Source organism: Diabrotica virgifera, chromosome 2 (genome assembly GCF_917563875.1).
Source record: "Diabrotica virgifera virgifera chromosome 2, PGI_DIABVI_V3a".
Lineage (NCBI taxonomy): Eukaryota > Metazoa > Arthropoda > Insecta > Coleoptera > Chrysomelidae > Diabrotica > Diabrotica virgifera.
In genome coordinates this window covers 16,118,431-16,139,034 of record NC_065444.1, presented here as the reverse complement: position 1 = coordinate 16,139,034, position 20,604 = coordinate 16,118,431, and the positions used below count along the sequence as shown (strand labels likewise).

At 31.6% G+C, this 20,604-nt stretch overlaps 2 protein-coding genes across 2 annotated transcripts in view; one reads left to right on the top strand and one right to left on the bottom strand.

The window, feature by feature from the left end:
- The window catches only part of LOC114345891 (protein Wnt-6), an 88,047-nt gene that overhangs the window by 60,058 nt on the left and 7,385 nt on the right, over window positions 1-20,604 (bottom strand). The gene's annotated exons all lie outside the window — the stretch shown is intronic.
- The window catches only part of LOC114345870 (phosphatidate cytidylyltransferase, photoreceptor-specific), a 110,839-nt gene continuing 107,706 nt past the window's right edge, over window positions 17,472-20,604 (top strand). Inside the window, exon 1 of the mRNA XM_028296702.1 lies at window positions 17,472-17,490. The gene's annotated coding sequence lies outside the window, so the exon portion shown is untranslated. The remainder of the gene's footprint in view (window positions 17,491-20,604) is intronic.

The following is a 20,604-nucleotide window of genomic DNA, read 5'->3' as shown; positions in this document are numbered from 1 at the left end:
GTATTTATCTAAACAATCATCCTACAAGATTCTTTCAAAAATTTTCATTCAACTCAATATTACGCATCAGTGCTTTCACGTGACACATGGCAGTAGTCTTTAGCATTTTGAAAACAACTTGGAATATTTGAAGTTTTCAGTAAAACCGTAGAACTATGATTTTTGGTGATATTGGTATTTCAGCCCCGATTACAACACTACCTACTAACAGAACTTTTAGACAATACTTTTAGTAGGTATTTTTTATGTAGATGGAACTTTTAAGGTAATATTAACTCATAGTATAATTATTAAATAAAACATTGAATTGTCTTTCTGTTGTTTTAATTTCCTGCGAAATTTCATCAAAAATCCCGCAAAATTTATAACTTGAAATTCCCACGTAACTAAAAGTTGTCAATTTAATTTCCATTCCAATCAAGAGATGGCGTCAATTCGATCCGAAAGATTAACATCTTCGGCGTCGTGGAACGAATGGACCTGGGTACAAATTTGCAGCTAATCTAGCCACAACAACGACCAAACACTGTATTTACATCTCGCGACAAGCCGTACTTTACATTCCCGTCTGGCCATGCTTTTTACTGCTGCTTCATTTTACTGCGCTTACTGTTCATACAGCGCCGTAAATTATCGCTTGTCTGGCAGTAGCATTAGGAAAGAGAAGTGTAAATTGGTCCGGAACTCATCGTAAAACAAAGTATAAAAGCGTGGATGAGAAGAAAATGAAACCAAACCGTATACAAAAAAGGATCAGGTTTATATGGGATTAAGCCAAAATTATTGGTGTACTGAAAATTACATTTTTAATTAACTAATGTTTAGAGGTTTGCCATTATTTTCATAATGGCAGTTTGGACACCAATGTTCAAGAAAGGAGACAAAGAAGACCCCAACAATTATAGAGGTATAAATCTACTGAACACCGCACTTAAGCTAACCACAAAAGTTCTAACCAACAAAATCTATAAACTAACAACTTTATCAGATGAACAACAAGGATTCAGATCCGGAAGATCCTGCGTAGACGCCGTATTTGTACTGAGACAAATCACAGAAAAGGACATTGAGTACAATAAACCAGCATATCTATGTTTTATAAACCTGACAAAGGCTTTCGATAGCATCCAAGTCAAAGATGTCTTACATTTACTGTATAGAAGAAACATACCAATCAATATTATACAATCCATCGAAATCATCTACTTTCATAATCGAATACAGGCAAAGATAAATAGAAAACTAACGCAGTTTACACCAGTACAAAGCGGAGTCAGACAAGGTGACTCGTTAAGCCCACTGCTCTTTAATATAATTATCGACGAAATAATAGAAGCAATACGTAAAGGTCATGGTTACAGAATGGGAAACAAAGAAATCCAAATATTATGTTATGCAGACGAAGCAGCATTAATCGCCGAGACAGAAGAAAACCTCCAAAGATTAACACACATCTTCAATACAACAGCCAAGAAATACAATATGATATCATCAGAAAAAACCAAATGTATGACAACATTTAAATACCCACTCCGATGTATAATCGAAATTGATGGAAAAATAATAAAGCAGGAAGCAAGGTTTATACATCTGGGAATAAATATAACCAGTTACGAAGATGTTGAAGAAGAAGTACGACAACAAAGCTTAAAAGTAAGTAGAGCGGCGGGATCCTTTAATAACACAATCTGGAAGAACAAACACCTAAGACAAGACACAAAAGCAAAAATCTATAAAGCAGCAATTAGACCTATATTGACATACACGGCGGAGACAAGAACTGACACATCTAAAACCAAAAGACTACTAGAAACAACAGAGATGAAAATACTCCGACGAATAATATCAGGGAAAAGTCTGTTGGATAGGGAGAAAAGCGAAAACATAAGAAGATCATGCAATGTAGAAGACATAAATGGATGGAAGGCATAAAGAAGAAGACAAAATGTAATGCGCAACTACTTCAGCCTCCCCCCTCCTTCTGTCTTAAATTTACTTTACACAAAACCAGGTTACGGTATGTTAGATAGATAGATCTTTATTTAAATAGAAAAAAACCTAATTTACATACAATTTAAAGAAAAGAAAGTACACTATAAATTTTTGATATGTTGTCTAAGCAATATTTTGAAATTATTGAGACTAGTACATTTTTTTACAGCTGCAGGTAACTGATTAAACTTAAGAAAGCTTTTAAAAAAGAGCGAATTCATCGTACTTTTATAAATAGTTATAGGTAATGTCATCTAAACCTCTGGTATTATAAGAATGAATATCTTTGTTAAAAGAAATGAATTCTTGAAAATATTCAGGTGATAAGCCATTTACTATTTTGAAGACCAAAATCATGGTGAAATAAAACAATCTATTTTCAACAGAGAACCAGTTTAGGGTATTTAACATCGTCCTAATTGGAGTACGACGATTTGTTTTAAGAATTATTCTCATTCCACGGTTTTGTAATTTTTGTAGCATGTTAAGTTTATTAAGATTAAATAAATATAAGATTGATGAGCAATCGTCAAAATGAGGTTGAATAATTGTGTTATATACTGTAATTTTTAACTCCACTGACAAATTTTGAGATATTCTGCTCAGAAAGTATAGTTTTTTTGATATTTTTTTATGAACATACTCGAAATGACTGTCAAAATTCAGAATATTGTCAAGTTGGAATCCCAAATATTTAGCTGTTGTAACCACTTCAATTTTTTCATTATTAATATTTAAATTTATGTTCTCAGAATCGAGCAAGCTATATTTATGTTTAGTAGTGAAAACCATTGTTCTAATAATGTTAAGCTGAGGTTGGGACTCTGACATGGAGTATCTTTAATGCAGAAGTCTCTACTGTTGCAGAACGTGTATTTTTGTTGGTCTTTGTGTGAGAAGTACGTGTTGTTAATCTTCCTCTCGTTTCTAGCACAAAAGTCAATCAGAAACTCATTGATGGTATCTTCGTTAACTTTTTATTTAACTCCTGCGGTGTGTATTCTAGTACTAGAGTCTCCGAAAATGACTAGTTTTTTATTCAGTGATGTATAAAATTTTACATGCGGTAACTGCCCAAAAACCTACATCGGTCAAACTGATTGAACCTTTAACAAATGTATAGCAGAACACAACTAGGCTTTCAATAATAGAAAACCAGATTCTACGTACCCACTTCACCTTCTAGATCATAATAATTCCTTTAGGGACTTGTTTCAAATTCTCCATATTCAAAATAAAGGTCTTAAGGTATGACCTATTAATTAAGAATGACCAACTTAAGACCAACATCTCCCCCCTTATTCAGTTAAAGACTATAAAATGTAAGTGCATAGTATATATCAGGGGTGGGCAAACTTTTTTTAGTAAGGGCCACAAAATATTTTTGGTCTATTACCGAGGGCCGCAATATTTGTTACCTTAACATGTTCGAATTTTTAACTTTTTACTAATTTTGTTTACGTATGGATGGGGGGGGGGGCATGGTTTGAAATCAACATTTCAAGCACCTTTTCTTGAATTTTGTTTGAAATTATGGTAGAATTATTTTATTTTTAAATTAAATAAACATATTCAGTACAATTCAAAGATTACTCAAAAAAAATTCAAGACCAAATATTGAAAAAGTTCCAAGAAAAAATGGATTTGGCAGTAGAACTCGTCAATGGATCATACGAAACAAAAAATTCAAAAATATTTTATTAGCTTATGAGTTTCTCCAGGTAACGCTGTTGAGTTTTTTAGTTTTAACGATTTTTGAGTTTTTGATATCATTTAAAATACAAGTCAAATAACGAAATTTTTGTAAAATAGGGTGAAAATCAACATATTTATTACTGCTAACCAACACATATCTCGACAGAGTTACCTCGCGAAATGTCTAAAGAAAATCTATAAAAAATTTCAGGTGGATCTGTCAAGTAGGTAGTTTTTTGAGTTACAATGTCCACCGCCTTTGAAAAAAGCAGTTTTGAGAAAACCGCGTTTGGTTTGACAACTTTTATTTCAATTTGTTTTTTGTCTGTCAAATCTTAAAGTGATGCACGCCGGAATATGTTTTTGAATCGTAGAGTAATTTACAAAAGAGACGGGAACAGCTGTTGAACGTTTCTCACTACGCTCAAGCATCTGCAAAGCGAATCAAAGATAGGGATATTAAACATGCTTTACTTCCGGTAATTTTACTCCGGTCAAGCTGAAAATTTTAGAGAGTATTCTTGAATTTTATTTATTTATTTATTTATTTATTTGTTTATTTATGTACTTTCATTAAAAATAATAAAAAAATCAAAAATTTCAAAAAAAAAATTTTTCAAACCGTACCCCTCTCCCGTAAACAACATTCGCACGTAACTACGCATGGTATTTTCCTCAAATATATGTGTATCTATATATTTATTTATTTTTATTTTATCTCTGAACCTATTTCTTTTTTCCCTAATATTGTTCTGAAGCTATTTCCTTGTGACATCTTATGCAATTTACTATTTTATTTGGGAATAAGCTACAGTTTAAGTTTGAAATTATAATTATTTGACGTTTCGATTTCCACTTCGGAAATCGTTATCAAAATACAAAAAAATAAAAAAATTAAGCATTTATGTAATTAGTTTAATTTGTTAATATTTTGTATTTTGATAACGATTTCCGAAGTGAAAATGGAAACGTCAAATAAATTTAATTTCATACTTAAATTGTGGCTTATTCCCAAATAAAATAGTGAATTATATTTTCACATAGCTATTAGTTAATTAAATATTTGAAGGGAAATTCCGTGCTTAAATAGATGCAAACGCGCACCATACGTAATATGCAAGACGCTTCATTTAAATCAAAAGTTGTAAATTTGAAAAATCTTAGATTTCCTTCATTGTTTTTGTTTTCTTTGAAAGAATTAAATAATATAAAAATATGCACGATGATTTAATCCTATTGAACGAATAATTAACAATATTAGTGATAATTGAAATGACGTTGGCGTTGACTACTTGCAAAACATTTTTGCACAATACCTGCTCATAGATTAAGCAGTGAAAAATAATAACTGATGTTCTGAAAATTTTTCATGGACGTAATCTTTAAGTTTCGTCAACATTACAATATTTTGTTCCTCTTAAATTTGGTGTCCGTCAGTTGTTACACTTACTAGGTGGTTACAGCGTTAATTTAAAGTTTTCCAAACAGTTCCAGACTACTTCAAAAATATCGTTTCCATTTGTTGAAATTTTGTGGATTCCATTCAGGGAGCCGACAAAACTCTGCCGGAAACCCAAATAATTGCCCGCGTTATGTTGAAAATTTGCGGAAAATTCACCCGATGCGAACTTGTTAATTAATAGCTCCGTTATCTATATTTATTTATCAATATTAGCACTAATTAAAAAAAATCTTTAAATGAAAATAATTCACTTTTTTTCCGCGGGCCGCAAAAAAACGTATAAAGGGCCGCATGCGGCCCGAGGGCCGCACTTTGCCCGCCCCTTGTATATATAGTAAAAACAAATCACAAAAAACAGAAAGGCACTCTGCTGAAACAGCTGTAGAGACATTAATTTGTAGTGAATTTTATGGATGTATTGAAAACAAAAGTTTTTAGATTTTGATTGTTAGGTATAATTTGTTATTTTTTAAATAGAAATCATTATGTGGATATTGTAAACGATAATTAAAATTCTTAAAATTTGTCTTTTTATTTCTTAGCAAGTAAAATTGGACAAACGCAAATTTTCATGGGGAGTATTTGCTATTTTAAATTGTAAGTACATCATATTTCTCTATTTTTAAAGTCAAATTATGACACAAAACGGTTAAATATAGTAGAAAATAAGAGTATTTGTTTCTACTTCATACTCTAAGTAGTGTCATAACTTCATCTTGATATAAACAGCCAGAGTTGTGATAACAAATAAACACACATTTCAGTATTATAGTGTGTCTACTGCTTACTGCTTGCTTACATTCGAGTCTGTCAAACATCAACGCCACCAAATATTTTAGAAAACTCATTCACAACTACCGAACGTCTTTTTTATTTATTTTCGTCTGAATTTATATACAAAATTCACTCACTCACCTATGGTTATATTGAGGTCATTCTCTTATCGACATAAGAAACACTAGCTTTTTCACGTACCTACGTCATATTATACACTGATGTTTGTGTGGTATACAGGGTGTTTCATTAATAATTGGAAATATTTTAACTGTATGTTCTTGGGCTCAAAATATTAAGATTTAACCCAAATCACTTAAATAAAATGCGGCTTCTTAATACGGAGTTACAGAGTGTTTTATTTTTACTCAGTATTTTTTACTCAGTATATACTATTTTTACTCAGTACTTTAAAACCGTTTGAAATATTCTTGTCATTCTTGGCAGCAAGTGTAGGTACTGTACACCCTACTAAATTATGTTAAACAAACGCTTTCGATATATTTGAAGGTAAAAATGAAATGGCACACTTATTTTGATTAATTTATAATGCCTCTTTGTTTTTAACTTCAAATATATCTTAAACTACTGATTTTACGTTACGAATGAAGAGTATATTATTTACATAGAAAGTATTGTAGAATCTAAAAATTATGTTAAAATAAAAGTTTCGTCAGTGGTGTAGAATTTGGGAAGCGTTAACCATTCACTATTTCATGTACGCCTGTGGTAGTAGCCAGAAGTGATTATTTAACATAATTGAGTAGGGTGTACAGTACCTACACTTAATGACTTTCCCCCGTCGTACGCCTCTGGTAGTAGCCATAAACATCTGTTTAACATTATTTAGTAGGAAGTACAGTACCTACACCTGCTGCCAAGTATGACACTGATATGTCAAACGGTTTTAAAATACTGGGTACAAATAATTTTTCAATTAAAAAAAAGACCCTGTAACTCAGTAAAGAGGCACATTTTATTTAAGTGATTTGGGTTAAATCTTAACATTTTGAGTCCAAGAATCGACAGTTAAAATATTTCCAATTATTAATGAAACACCCTGTATTATTTGGCAATTTTTGGTTTTAATAAAACATAAAAAAATAATATAATAAAAGGCGAAGGCGCTTGTTATTCTGGGCTAATAAGCAAAATTCATGGAAAAGTTATTTACCAGCAATTTTATTGCTGGGATCGAATTATAAGATCCTATATATCAATAATATAGGTATGCAAAGTCCGCAGATAGTGTGCTACTTTTTTTTATAAACAAAATGGCGCCACAAATCGTATTTTTTTCAAAAATTACTCTATAACTCCAAAGATTTTAACATTACAACAAAAACACCCAAATAAAAATTCACCGCAATTAAATTCTGCATAGATATATGTTTTTCCCGATTTGCTCCGACGAAAATTTTCCTCGGAAAATGAGGGTTTTCCCAACAAAAACTCTAATTTTCAAATAAAGTTTTAGGTAAGTAATTATTAATCAATAAATAAATAACTTAGTGACATCAAAGCTTTCTTGGTATAGATTATAATTCCAGAAGCCGGTGAAAATTAAACGAATATTTTAGCAACAATTCAATTGTTAATTAACAATTTACGATCGCAATAATAACCAAAATAATCATGATACATTGATCAAACTTATAAAGATTATAAAGATGAGATGCTTATTTAATATTTTATCGGAAAATATAAATTTTTCGTATTTTTGCATAATTATTAAATTAAAAAAAAATAGTTATAATACGCTGGTAATACGCTGGCTATTGAAAATGAATGCTAATTAGTAAAGTACAAAGAAAGGATATTTACCAGCAATTTCATTGCTGAAATCGAATATTATGATCCTATATATTAATAATATAGGTATGCAAAGTTCGCAGATAGTGTGCTACTTTTTTTATTAACAAAATGGCGCCCCCAAATCGTGTTTTTTTCAATTATTGGTCTATAACTCCGAAGATTTTAACTTTACACCAAAAACACTTAAATAAAAATTCACCCCAATTTAATTCTACATATAGGCATGTTTTCCCGATTTGCTCCGACGAAAATTTTCTTCGGAAAATGTGGGTTCTCCCAACAAAATCTCGAATTTTCAAATAAATTTTTTGGGCAAGTAATTATTTATCAATAATTAAATAACTTGGTGAAATAAAAGCTTCCTTGGTATAGATTATAACTGCAGAAGCCGGTGAAAATTAAACGAATATTTTAGCAACAATTCAATTGTTAATTAACAATTTACAGTCGCAATAAAGACCAAAATATTCATGAGACATTGATCAAACTTAGAAAGATTATAAAGATGTGATGCCTATTTAATATTTTGTCGACAAAATATAAATTTTTTATTTTTTTGCATAATCTTTAAATGTTTAAAAAAATAGTTATTAACAAATTAACATTTCTCAGAAATTGTTTATTATATTCTAATTTTAAAAAATACTTAAAATCCGTATTTCAAAGGTCTTGAAAATGAATGCTTCAACAATTTTTTCCAACCATTTGCAAAAAGTTATGAAACAGCAAAGTGAATATACGATTGCTCCGTTGTTTATAAATTGTTTTAATTGTTTCAAAGCTTAAAAGTGAGTCTGTGGTACAATCTAATTACTCACAAAGAATATCAAATATTAGTTCAATGGTTCTATTTGAATCAAAGATTAAAAATACTTTTTTTTTGTAATTTTTAGCGCGAAAGTAGGCTTGATACAGAGACGGAGATGTTCACTCGAAGCGACTGACATGCTTTAAACTCGCGCGAGTTGTGTATGTGGACGGGTATAATACATAATACATAGCTACGATACTGTATTAGTCTACTTTTGCGCGTGTAAATTACAAAAAAATATATTTATAATATTTAATTAAAATATAACCATTAAACTAATAATTGATATTTTTTGTAAGTAATTAGCTTGTACTTTAAACTCACTTTTACGCTTTGAAAAAATTAAAAAAAATTATAAACAACGCATTAATCGTATGTTTACTTTGCTGTTTTATAACTTTTTTGCAAATGTTTGTAAAAAAGTTTTAAAACATTCATTTTCAAGATATTTGAAATACGCATTTTAACTATTTTTTAAAACTAGAATATAATAAAAACTTTCTGATAAACGTTAATTTGTTTATAACTATTTTTTTAAACATTTAAAGATTATGCAAAAAATTAAAAAATGTATATTTTGTCATTAAAATGTTAAATAGGCATCTCATCTTTATAAGATTTCAAAGTTTGATCAGTGTATCATAATTATTTTGGTTATTATTGCGACCGTAATTATTAATTAACAATTGAATTGTTGCTAAAATATTCGTTCAATTTTCACCAGCTTCTGGAACTATAATTCAAACCAAGAAGGCTCTAAAATCACCAAATTATTTAATTATTCGTAGATAATTACTTATCTAAAACTTTATTTGAAAATTAAAGATTTTGTTGGGAAAACCCGGATTTTCCGAGGAAAATTTTCGTCGGAGCAGATCGGAAAAAACATATCTCTATGCAGAATTTAATTACGGTGAATTTTTATTTGAGTGTTTTTGTTGTAAAGTTAAAATTTTCGGAGTTATAGAGCAATAATTGAAAAAAAAACACGATTTTCGGGCGCCATTTTGTTTATAAAAAAAGTAGCACACTATCTGCGGACTTTGCATACCTATATTATTAATATATATAATCATAAGCTTCGATTCCAGTAATAAAATTGCTGGTAAATAACTTTTCCCAAAAATGGCCTATTCTCCGATAATCAGCCCAGACTATGTACAAAAATGGGGAGGATACTAATTTAATGATAAATATTATTACGTTTTATTATCAATTATATATTTTTTAATATGTTATAAAATACCAAAGGTAATAAGGTGGTCCTTTCACCACCAGAGAAAACTCCCATAGATGAAGCAATAAACCACAAAAATCGGCCTTACCTCCGAAAAAAAGGCGTGTATGTTGCAGATTATGTAATCGAGCAGAAATACTGGTAGTCTAAGTAATAAAGCACTGAACCTCCGAAAAAAAAGGACAAGACGGATCTTAAATTCTTTTTGCATTCGATTCGTGAATGCACCAGGAAGTTTTGTGAACCGGAGCCATGATATAATATTTAAAAACTGCATACAAAAAATGCATTCTTAAAGTGCACCTCAACAGACAATAAGAAAAATTCAGATCTCGTCAATTATCGGCGGAAATGAGTTCAATTTTGTTACTCGGGGGTTTTTGGGGTCATTGAAAACGAATATGACGTTAAAAGTGATCTCCGGTATACCTGGTGCCAAGGGTACCTACTGTTTACCTCGTCATTAAAATTCGTTAAAAAATTAGCTCTCTTGTGGAGTTTTCGGCAAAAAATTTATTAAAAAATTAGTCAAAAATAATTACTCGGGGGTTTCTGGGGCCGCTAACTACGAATATGACATCGCAAGTGATTTTCGGAGTACCTGATGCCCAGGGTATCTACTGTTTAGCTCTCTTGTAAAGTTTTCGGCAAAAACAATATTAAAAAATTAGTCGAAAATAATTACTCAGGTGTTTTTGGGGTCGCTAACGACGAATTTGACATCGGAAGCGATCTCCGGAGTACCTGGTGTTCAGGGTACCTACTTCTTCTGGAGACTTCGGCAAATTCATTAAAAAGTTAGCCAAAATCATTACTTAGGGGGTTTTTGGGTCGCTGACGAGGAATATGACATCGGAAGTGATCTACGGGGTACCTGGTACCCAGGGTACCTACTGTTTACCTGGTACCCAGGGTACCTCGTTTTCTAGAATTTTCGGCAAATTCATTAAAAATTAGTTAAACATTATTAGTTACGAGATAAACAGTAGGTACTCTGGGCACCAGGTACACCGGAGATCACTTTCGATGTCATATTCGTCGTCAGAGGCCCCAAAAACCCTTAAGTAATGAATTTTAACTAATTTTTTAATGAATTTGCCAAGAACTCCAGAAAACGAGGTAAACGGTAGGTACTAGGTACTCTGTAGATCACTTCCGATGTCATATTCGTCGTAAGCGATCCAAAAAAACTCCCGAGTAATGATTTTTGGCTCATTTTTTAATGAAGTTGCCGAAAACCCCATAATAAGTAGGTACCCTGGGCACCAGGTATTCCGGAGATCGCTTCCGATGTCATATTCGTCGTTAGCGGTCCCAAAAACCCCCGAGTAATTATTTTTGACTAACTTTTTATTAAATTTTTTGCCGAAAACTCCACAAGAGAGCTAAACAGTAGGTACCCTGTGCACCAGGTACTCCGAAAATCACTTCCGATCTCATATTCGTCGTTAGCGGCCCCAAAAACCCCCCGAGTAATGATTTTTAACTAATTTTTTAATGAGTTTTAATGACGAGGTAAACAGTAGGTACCCTTGGCACCAGGTACTCCGAAGATCACTTTTGACGTCATATTTGTTTTCAGTGACCCCAAAAACCTCCGAGTAACAAAATTGAACTAATTTCCGCCGATAATTAAGGAGTTCTGAATTTTTTTATTGTCTGTTTGACATACACTTTAAGAATGCATTTTTTGTAGGTAGTTTTTCAATATTATATCATGGCTCAGGTTCACAAAATTTCCTGGTGCATTCACGAATCGAATGCAAAAATAATTATTAAGATCCGTCTTGTCCTTTTTTTTTGGAGGTTCAGTGCTTTATTGCTTCGACTACCAGTATTTCTGCTCGATTACACATACAAGCAAAATATCAACTAAATTAGTAAACGCATAAAAAAGAAAGGAATACCAGCTTTCAGAACAAAAAACAACGTATGTGTATTTTATATGGATGGAATTTGTTCTTGTTCAAAATAGTTTGAACGCTAATTTTCGGTTGATTGCTAGCTTCTACTTGTCTCGTACTTAACATGGGATCTAGGTAAACATATCATAACACTGGAACTTCACATCGTTTTTTATTACCTACTGTGGCGACACGTTTCAATTACATACTACTTTTTAAATGCTAATTTTAATTTTTAATTTTTAATAACTTTTTCAAAATGAAACAATACGTCCCATTTAAAATTTACATTTCATATACAAACCATATGCATAGAAGGCAATGTTAAGTTTTAAGAAACGAAATATATCTCTATTCAGGTAAAATACCTTTGCAGTTTTTAAAAACACCAGATCTAATAAATTGTCGCCTGTCTGGCCATATGGTTCTTCTTCTTTAAGTACCGTGCCCAAATTTTTAGGCGTGGGTAGCTTCCATAACAATTTGCCGATATCGTTCTCGATCTTGTGCGGCATGTAACAATTGATCTGCTGATAAGCCAGTCCATTGACGAAGGTTTCGGAGCCATGAATATTTATTTCGACCAATTCCTCATTTTCCGTCGATCTTTCCATTGAGTATTAACTGCAGCATCCTGTATCTGCTACCTCTCATTATATGCCCCAGATATTCAAGTTTTCTCTTTTTTATCATCTTCATTAAGTCACCTTCGCCTTGACCTACTCTGTTTAAGACTTCTCTGTTAGAAATGCGTTGAACCCAAGATATTCTGAGCATTCTACGATATGACCACATCTCAAAGGCTTCTAATTTGTTCATCATGTTAACCTTCATGATCCAGGTTTCACATCCATATAGTAATACAGGATACACATAACATTTTAGGAACTTGATTCTTAGTTGTAAGTTCAGCTGAGAGTTGCTCAGAATGGATCTAAGTTTCATAAATGCTCCTCTTGCAATTTCTATACGAGTTTTAATTTCTTCATCCGGATTTAGAGTCTCGTTTATCCAACATCCTAGGTATTTAAAATGGTTAACTTTTGTTATTGATTCATCACTGACAATTAGTTGCATAGGGCCGACGTCTTGTTTACTAACCACAAGTAACTTTGTCTTTGTTGTATTTATGTTAAGTCCGTTATTGGAGCATTCTCTAGTGACTCGATCTATAAGGAATTGAAGATCTTCGATGTTTTCAGCCATGATCGCGGTGTCGTCTGCATATCTGATGTTGTTAATAGTTTCACCTCCGATTCGATATGGTAGAACCACATAATGACATATTAGTGTTTGTGGTCTAGTTCCGTAGGGTCATGGCGGGCACCCCGTGCGCTCACACCCTCGCTAAAATAACAAACCCTCTTTCTCTCTCCAATAAAATCGATGGACTAGAGATTTGATAAATGCAAATTTTCCAAATCTATGGATATGGCATAGGGTGTCTTGGTCGTTCTCCATACCTCAACCAGTTTCATTTTTTGGGGTTATCGAAAACCATGAGGGACCAAAATGGTTGCAGGATTTGAGTCAAAGCATTATTAATTAATGTGAACTAATACATCGGAAGGCATTGGATAGAGTATCTCACGAATTTATTAATATGCCTGCACATCGTCAGGTGAATACCGAGCATTTCAAACAATATTTGAGATTTTTTATATTATTCCCATTCTTCTTAGTAAATAAATGTACCTTTTCTCGTTTTAACAAAAATAATTTTTTTAGTCTTGATATTTATGACTTTGGAATAATAAGTTCTATTAAAATATGCAAAAATATACTCACTTAAATCTCTCTTAAGTCTCATTTAAATTAAATAAGTTGAGGGAATTTCCGGTGAAACCGGAAGTAAAGTAACTATAAACATATGTGCATTAGATGCACTATGTGTCATTATACTTGCATGCAAAGGTTCTTTTTCGTTTTAAAGAGATTTGCTTGGTTCCATAATCTCCCAACCCTGTATAGGTAGATATCTAGTTAAACCAGTTTCAGTGTTACCTAGTCCTTAAAGCCTCATTACTCTTAAAAATGATGTTTACGATATCTTTTCAATACTCATTAATATCGTACACCGATATTAAAATATTTACATTATTTATTGCACCAAAAAGTAAACTCCCCAGTTCCTACCACATACTTTTAGACGAAATTCAAACACACATTTTTTACTACTACGAAAATGTCAACACTAGACTTTATTCGCTTTATCTTTATTGCCCAGATTATTTATATTTACTTCAAACGCGTACAGGATGTAATAATTTCACGAGCCATAAGAATAATAATTGTATCGAGAAGTCTTGGACTGCTCATTTGTTTCAATTATAGTGATTAATAAAAAGCAAGCAGATCTAAAAAGATGAAATATCATTTTTAATAAAATCAGATTAATAATTGAATGTCGTACAGATATAAGAAGAAATAAGTACAAAACCATTACAAAACTAAGAAACCTAATAAAAATATAAATGAACAATTCAAAAGTCAGTATTCTATTACAAAAAGGGGAAACAGAAGAATTCGAAATAAATAAAGAGGTGAGACAAGGTGGCTCACTGTCAGCAACACTATTTAACCTGGCAGTAGATTTTGTGTTAAGAAGGATAAACAAGGGAAACCTAAGAGCATCAGGTTACCAACTAATCGCCTATGCAGGTAGAATAGCGATAATAACAAAAACAAGAAAAATCGTGAAAAAACTTATTAATGGAGATTGAAGAAGAGAAGAAGATAGAAGTAAAAATTAATGAAAAGAAAACAAAACTAATGAGACTTGGAAAAGCAGAACAAAACAGAGAGATAAGGATAGGAAATAAAAAATTCGAAGGAGTACAAGAACTTAAATACCTGGGCGTTATGATAAACAACAAAGGGAAAAGAAAAACGGAGATCATAGAAAGAATAACTTCGACAAACCTGGCTATACCAAACAAATAGAAATCTACTAAAAAGTAAAATATTGACCAAACAAACAAAAATGAATATTTATAAAACAATAATAAGACCAATAACAATGTATGCAGCAAAACTATGGCAAATTTGCATGACTATGGCAAAAATAAGAAGAGAAGAGTCCAGTGAGAATCGAAGAAAAAGAGTATTAAAGAAGAACGAATAAAAAAATTTTAGAAGAATTAAATGGAGAAGATAATAGTAAAGAAAATAAAAAAAGTAAGAGTCAAATATTTAGCTGGCTCATATTATATGGAGACAAAAACCAGAATCAATATCAAAAGCTCTGATATTATGGCAACCAGGAGGAAAAAGGAGAAGTGGCCGATCCAGATCGAAATGGCTAACTGAAGTAGAGGAGGACCTAACAGGGCAGGAATTACTAAATCAAAAGAGAAGACTATAGACTGAAAGAAATGGAGACAAAAACCATAAATCTTGATGGGTACCTAGAGGAGAAACGAGTGCCTACATATATTTTATCCCTATCTAATCCTTATCCTTTCCTCATTAAGAATTATTTGAATGCTTAAAAGTTGTAAAGTGGATTTTGTGCAGGAAGATCGTGCATCCCTGATAATATATTCGTTCTGCAGCAGCTAATAGAAAAACGGAAGGCAAGGAATCTATCTACCCACCTATTGTTTGTAGATTTAGAGAAAGCATACGATACGATACCTTTGAAAAACCTGTTTCAAACATTGACGAAAGTAGGTCTTAGTAGAGAGTATGTGGATGCTATCGCCAATATATACAAAAATGCAAGAAGTGTCGTTAAAGAAGGAAACTATATCTGAATCATTTCCAATAACAAAAGGGCTTAAACAAGGATGTTGTCTGTCTCCGACTTTATTTAAAATATATATTCAATGATCGCTAGAGCAGTGGAGGAAATAAGTATACGGAATGTGGGAATAGACATAGGCGGTGGTAAATGTCTAACAACTTTGTTTTTCGCAGATGATCAGGTAGTCGTAGCGAATGATGACGAAGAGACGGACCACATGTTTAGGAAACTAAAGAAAGAATATTAAAAATGGGGTCTGAATATGAATATGTCAAAGACAAAATAGGGGATGATGAAGAAGATCCAGATTTAGAAATTAGAACCACAAAAACATATAAAGAATATAAATATCTCGAATCTATAATATTTAAAAGAGGCACTACCAAAAGAGACATCGAAAACAGAACGCAGCAGGGCAAAAAAGTGGTAAACATTCTAAACTCTCTACTATGGTCTAAAGATATAAGACAAAAAACGAAATTAACAATCTATCGTACCTTGGTAGAGCCTATTATGACTTATGGGGCAGAAGTTTGGCAGATCACGAAGAAAGATCGAAAAAGAATAGAAGTAGTAGAAATGGATTATCTAAGGAGAGCGTGTGGTATATCCAAAAAAGATCACATCAGGAAGGAAGATATTAGAAGGAGAACAAATACTGTATATTCCAGTGTAGATAGAATTGAAACGAGACAACTAGTGTGGTATGGTTACGTGAAACGAATGAATGAAGATGGCCCAAGAAAGCTTTAAATTACATACGACAACAAAAAAGAAGAAGGGAAGGCCTTCAGTTGGCTGGAAAGAAAATGTACGGCATATAATGAGTGATAGAGCCATCAAAGAAGACGAATGGATGGACAGAAAAGATGGCGGTAGAAATGCGAGAAGTTGTAAATTTACTTTAGTTCTTTTAATTGAAAATGATTTATATTTCAAGATTTTTATACAAAAAAAAAACAACTAATTGAAGTTCTACACACGAAGCAATTTAACAAATTATACAGTATATGATAGGGTGGCACAAGGGGAATTTTTGCAGTTACTCAAGCGCGTCAAAAAATCACATGGGGAGAAACCTTGTACCCTGTAAATGTACCTTTACCATATTATGTTGGCTCTTAATAAAGGGGGGTTCGTTAAGGGGGATCCGAAAAAAATCTATCCTTATAAAAACCCGAAATCGTCAGATTAAGATAAGGTAAGTTAAGTATATGAAGAACAGTGTATATTTCAAAAATCTGACGATTTAAGCGAGCCGTAAGGGTATGGCCGACTTACAAAGTTTCACAAAATAAAAGCGAATATTTCGCGAAATCAGAAAACTAAAAAATAGTTGTTGAATATTTTTCAAAAATGTATCGAATGATACCATACACGTTCACCACAGAGCAGAGTGGGGTCTGGTGTAAATTTAAAATTTTAAATAGGAACCCCGCGATATTTCGCGAAATGAACATCAGATCGAAAAACTGCAAAATACACGTATTCAATATTTTTGAAAAGTCTCTGGAATTACACAAAACACGACCCCCTACGGGTGTTGGGTAGAGATTATTTTGAAATCTTAAATAAGAGCCCCCCTTTTTTATTGCGGATTTCCTTGCGTAAGCATAAGTAACTTTTATTCACGACAGTTTTTCGATAGATGGCGCTACAACCGGAAAAAACGATTGTTGGAAATGGAAAATTTAATTAAAAAAGGGTTAAATTAAACAAATTTAAAGAATGGTAATCTTAGCAACCCAATAGGTTCCCATATCGCTTTAGTAACTGCAAATTTAGTAGCCTCCCCTACTACTAAAGAGTATTGCCAAAAAACAAGGACACACTATATTTATATTTCCCCCTTCCCTTCTTTCCTATTTGATATTAAATTTTTATTTCTTTTTAAATTGTGATTGAAAGACATCCAGTATATCACATTTCACTGGTAGTTTGCTATAAACCAGAACAGTTATATTATGCAGTGCTTTTTATTTCTAAACTGTCTGATAAAGTAAGAGTGATAACAAGTTTTCATATCTTGTCACTTTTATAATACACATCATTTTCGTAAGTAGTTTGTGTTTCATATCTACTTATAAAACACCAAAATTTACAGTTATTTTTATTTTAAGACATCATTATTTACTAAATTGTAGCTTTGATAACTATCATACATAATTATTTAGTAGTTATTTGAACGCTTTAAGACCTACAGACGCTAATATATTTATAGTCGGTGGGCCCACATATAAAATTATTATTTATGACCACACCGTCGAAACTTTTTGTACTTTCTATTTAGATGGAGTCGGACAAATTTGGAGTTTGGCGCATTATGGTACTGGGGTGTTTGTCTGTCAAGCTGTCACAAAATTGTCAATTTTATGCAAGAAAAAAATTTATAACCACATTGGTCATTTAATTTAATCAATGGTTTATATAATATAAACAGCGAAAACAATTTTGTCGGACAAAAATATTGGGTCACAGGACGCGTCGGACACGCTAAATATGTCAAACTTATGAAAATAATATATTTATTACCACATGGCTAATTTTACCAGAATCTACCATAAAACCTTTTTACAATAATGTGGTAACCTTGTACAATTTTCACGGGGCATATGCGCAGTTGGATGCGCCGAAAATGTCAATTTCCTGGAATTTTTTTTATTTATTACCACAGATGTCATTTTTATTTTGTACTGTTTTTTACATGTGTAATGCATATTGGATCACTTTTCGGACAGAAATAATGGGTGGAGATTTTCAACAAAATTTCCGAAATTATCCCCCTTGTCGGATTTTTTTTTGAAAATTCGAGAGAAAAAGCTACAGAACGATGATTGTCATTGTTCAAGGAGTATGTACACAAATTTTCAGATCAAAACTAAAATTAACCTATAAATTTATTAATCCTGATAATTTGATATATTATGTACATATGAAAAAAGAAGAAGAAGATGTATAATAAAAAAATGTGGTGAGCAACTTGGATAGTCCATAGCGGCCAGCTGCAGCTTTTGAACTGAGTAGAGACCTGTGGAAGAGTTTGCTATGGAACTCTTAAGGACCTCATTGCCTTCTTTATGTATGAATAGAAAACAAAAAAGTTGTGCCTGGCTAATCGACACCAAGTTTATGCCATAAAACAAAAAAAGAATGTGTGTGTACTATGTACGCACGTAAGAAGATATTCTTCTATTATATAATAGGTAATTTAAACGAAGTAAATATACTTAAAAGGTTATTTGTATTTTATTTAAAAATCAAACTAACTTTCTTATCTACCACTTTCAAAAAATGTTTATTAAAACAACCAAAAATAAAAAAAATATGAATCGCCCGGGAATTGAACCCGTAACCTTCCAATCTAAGTGCTACTAGTCCAGGGCGCATCTGTTTTGAGATAGACGTTGAGAGGTGACTCAAATTTTTTTGCAGAAATTGCTTGAAAATAAATCAGATAATAATATTTGAGTTATCCTCCCTCTCAAAAAGGTCCGGAACATTGTTTAAATAATCAAAATGTCAAAAAATTAAGGAAAAATTCGATTTTTGTCTTCGTTTTTTGATTATACCTTTGAAACTATTCTTTTCTGAGAAAAGTTGTACCGACATAAAAGTTGCGTAATTAAATTTCCTACAATATAAAATTGGTTAAATATTTAAAAAATAGTCACACTAGTTGGAAAATAGCAATAATTGCGAAAAAAACATACAAAAACAAGTATTCGCATTTTACGTTTTTAAACCATTTATGCTACACTTAGGACCTTCACATTTCACGCAGAAAAACTTTATGATACAGTAAAATATTACTATAAATGTTATTAAGATCGGATTAATAGATTTTGCAAAATAAATTTTGTAATCCAGCTTTCGCAAAAAAAATTCATTTTTTCAAAATGTTACAGGACTGAAAATAAAGCAGATAGCAAGTTGAACTTTTTTTTGCTTATAGAAGTGTACTGTACCTTTCATTTGCAATTTACAAAATTAAAACCGATTAATTACCACGGCGTCAGGAAATTTTTTAAATAAACATTAGTTTTTGGTGCTACGCGCAGGACAGCGGTGTTCGATTCACACAAGTTGATTTCCACCAAAATTTCTTCCAATCTTTATCTAATATATTATTTTCTTACTCTATATTTTGTTGTATTTTAATATTTTAATTCCACAAAAATCAAACTAATTTTATTATTGTTTATGAAATATTGTTTAAACAATTGCATATTATGTTTAAAAATAATAAACTTTTATTCTTTTAGTTAAAATATATGAACAAAGAAAGTTTTTGCTAATTAATGTGTTATTTCAAAGGATAGAGTATGTGTTTTTATTTTGCAATAAACAAATTTATTTATTTATATCGAAATGTAATAAAAATTAAAATGTATTAATCATTATCAAAGGTCATTGGAATGTCCAATCAGAGCAAACTACCCGCTGTCCTGCGCGTAGCATCAATATTTAATGTTTATTTAAAAAAATTCCTGACGCCGTGGTCTTGATCGATTTAAAATTTGAAAAATTGCAAATGAAAGGTACAGTACACTTCTATACGCATAAAAAATTTCAACTTGCTATCTGCTTTATTTTCAGCCCTGTAATATTTTGAAAAAATGAATTTTTTTTGCGAAAGCTGGATTGCAAAATTTATTTTGCAAAATCTATGAAATCGATCTTAACGAAATTTACAATATTGTTTTACTGTATCATCAAGTTTTTCTGAGTGAAATATGAAGGTCCTAAGTGTGTAGCATAAATGGTTGAAAAACGTAAAATGCGAATACTTGTTTTTGTATGTTTTTTTCGCAATTATTGCTATTTTGCAAAAAGGGTGACTATTTTTTAAATTGTTAGCCAACTCTATATTGTAGGAAATTTAATTACGCAACTTTTATGTCAGTACAACTTTTCTCGAAAATGAATACTTTTAAAGTTATAATCAAAAAACCAAGAAAAAAATCGAATTTTTCCTTCATTTTTTGACATTTTGATTATTTAAACAATGTTCCGGACCTTTTTGAGAGGGAGGATAACTCCAATATTATTATTTGATTTATTTTTAAGCAATTTCTGCAAAAAAATTTGAGTCACCTCTCAACGTCCAAATGTACTAATATTTTTACAGATGCGCCCTGGTCTATACCGCATTTCTAACTACTCCATCGA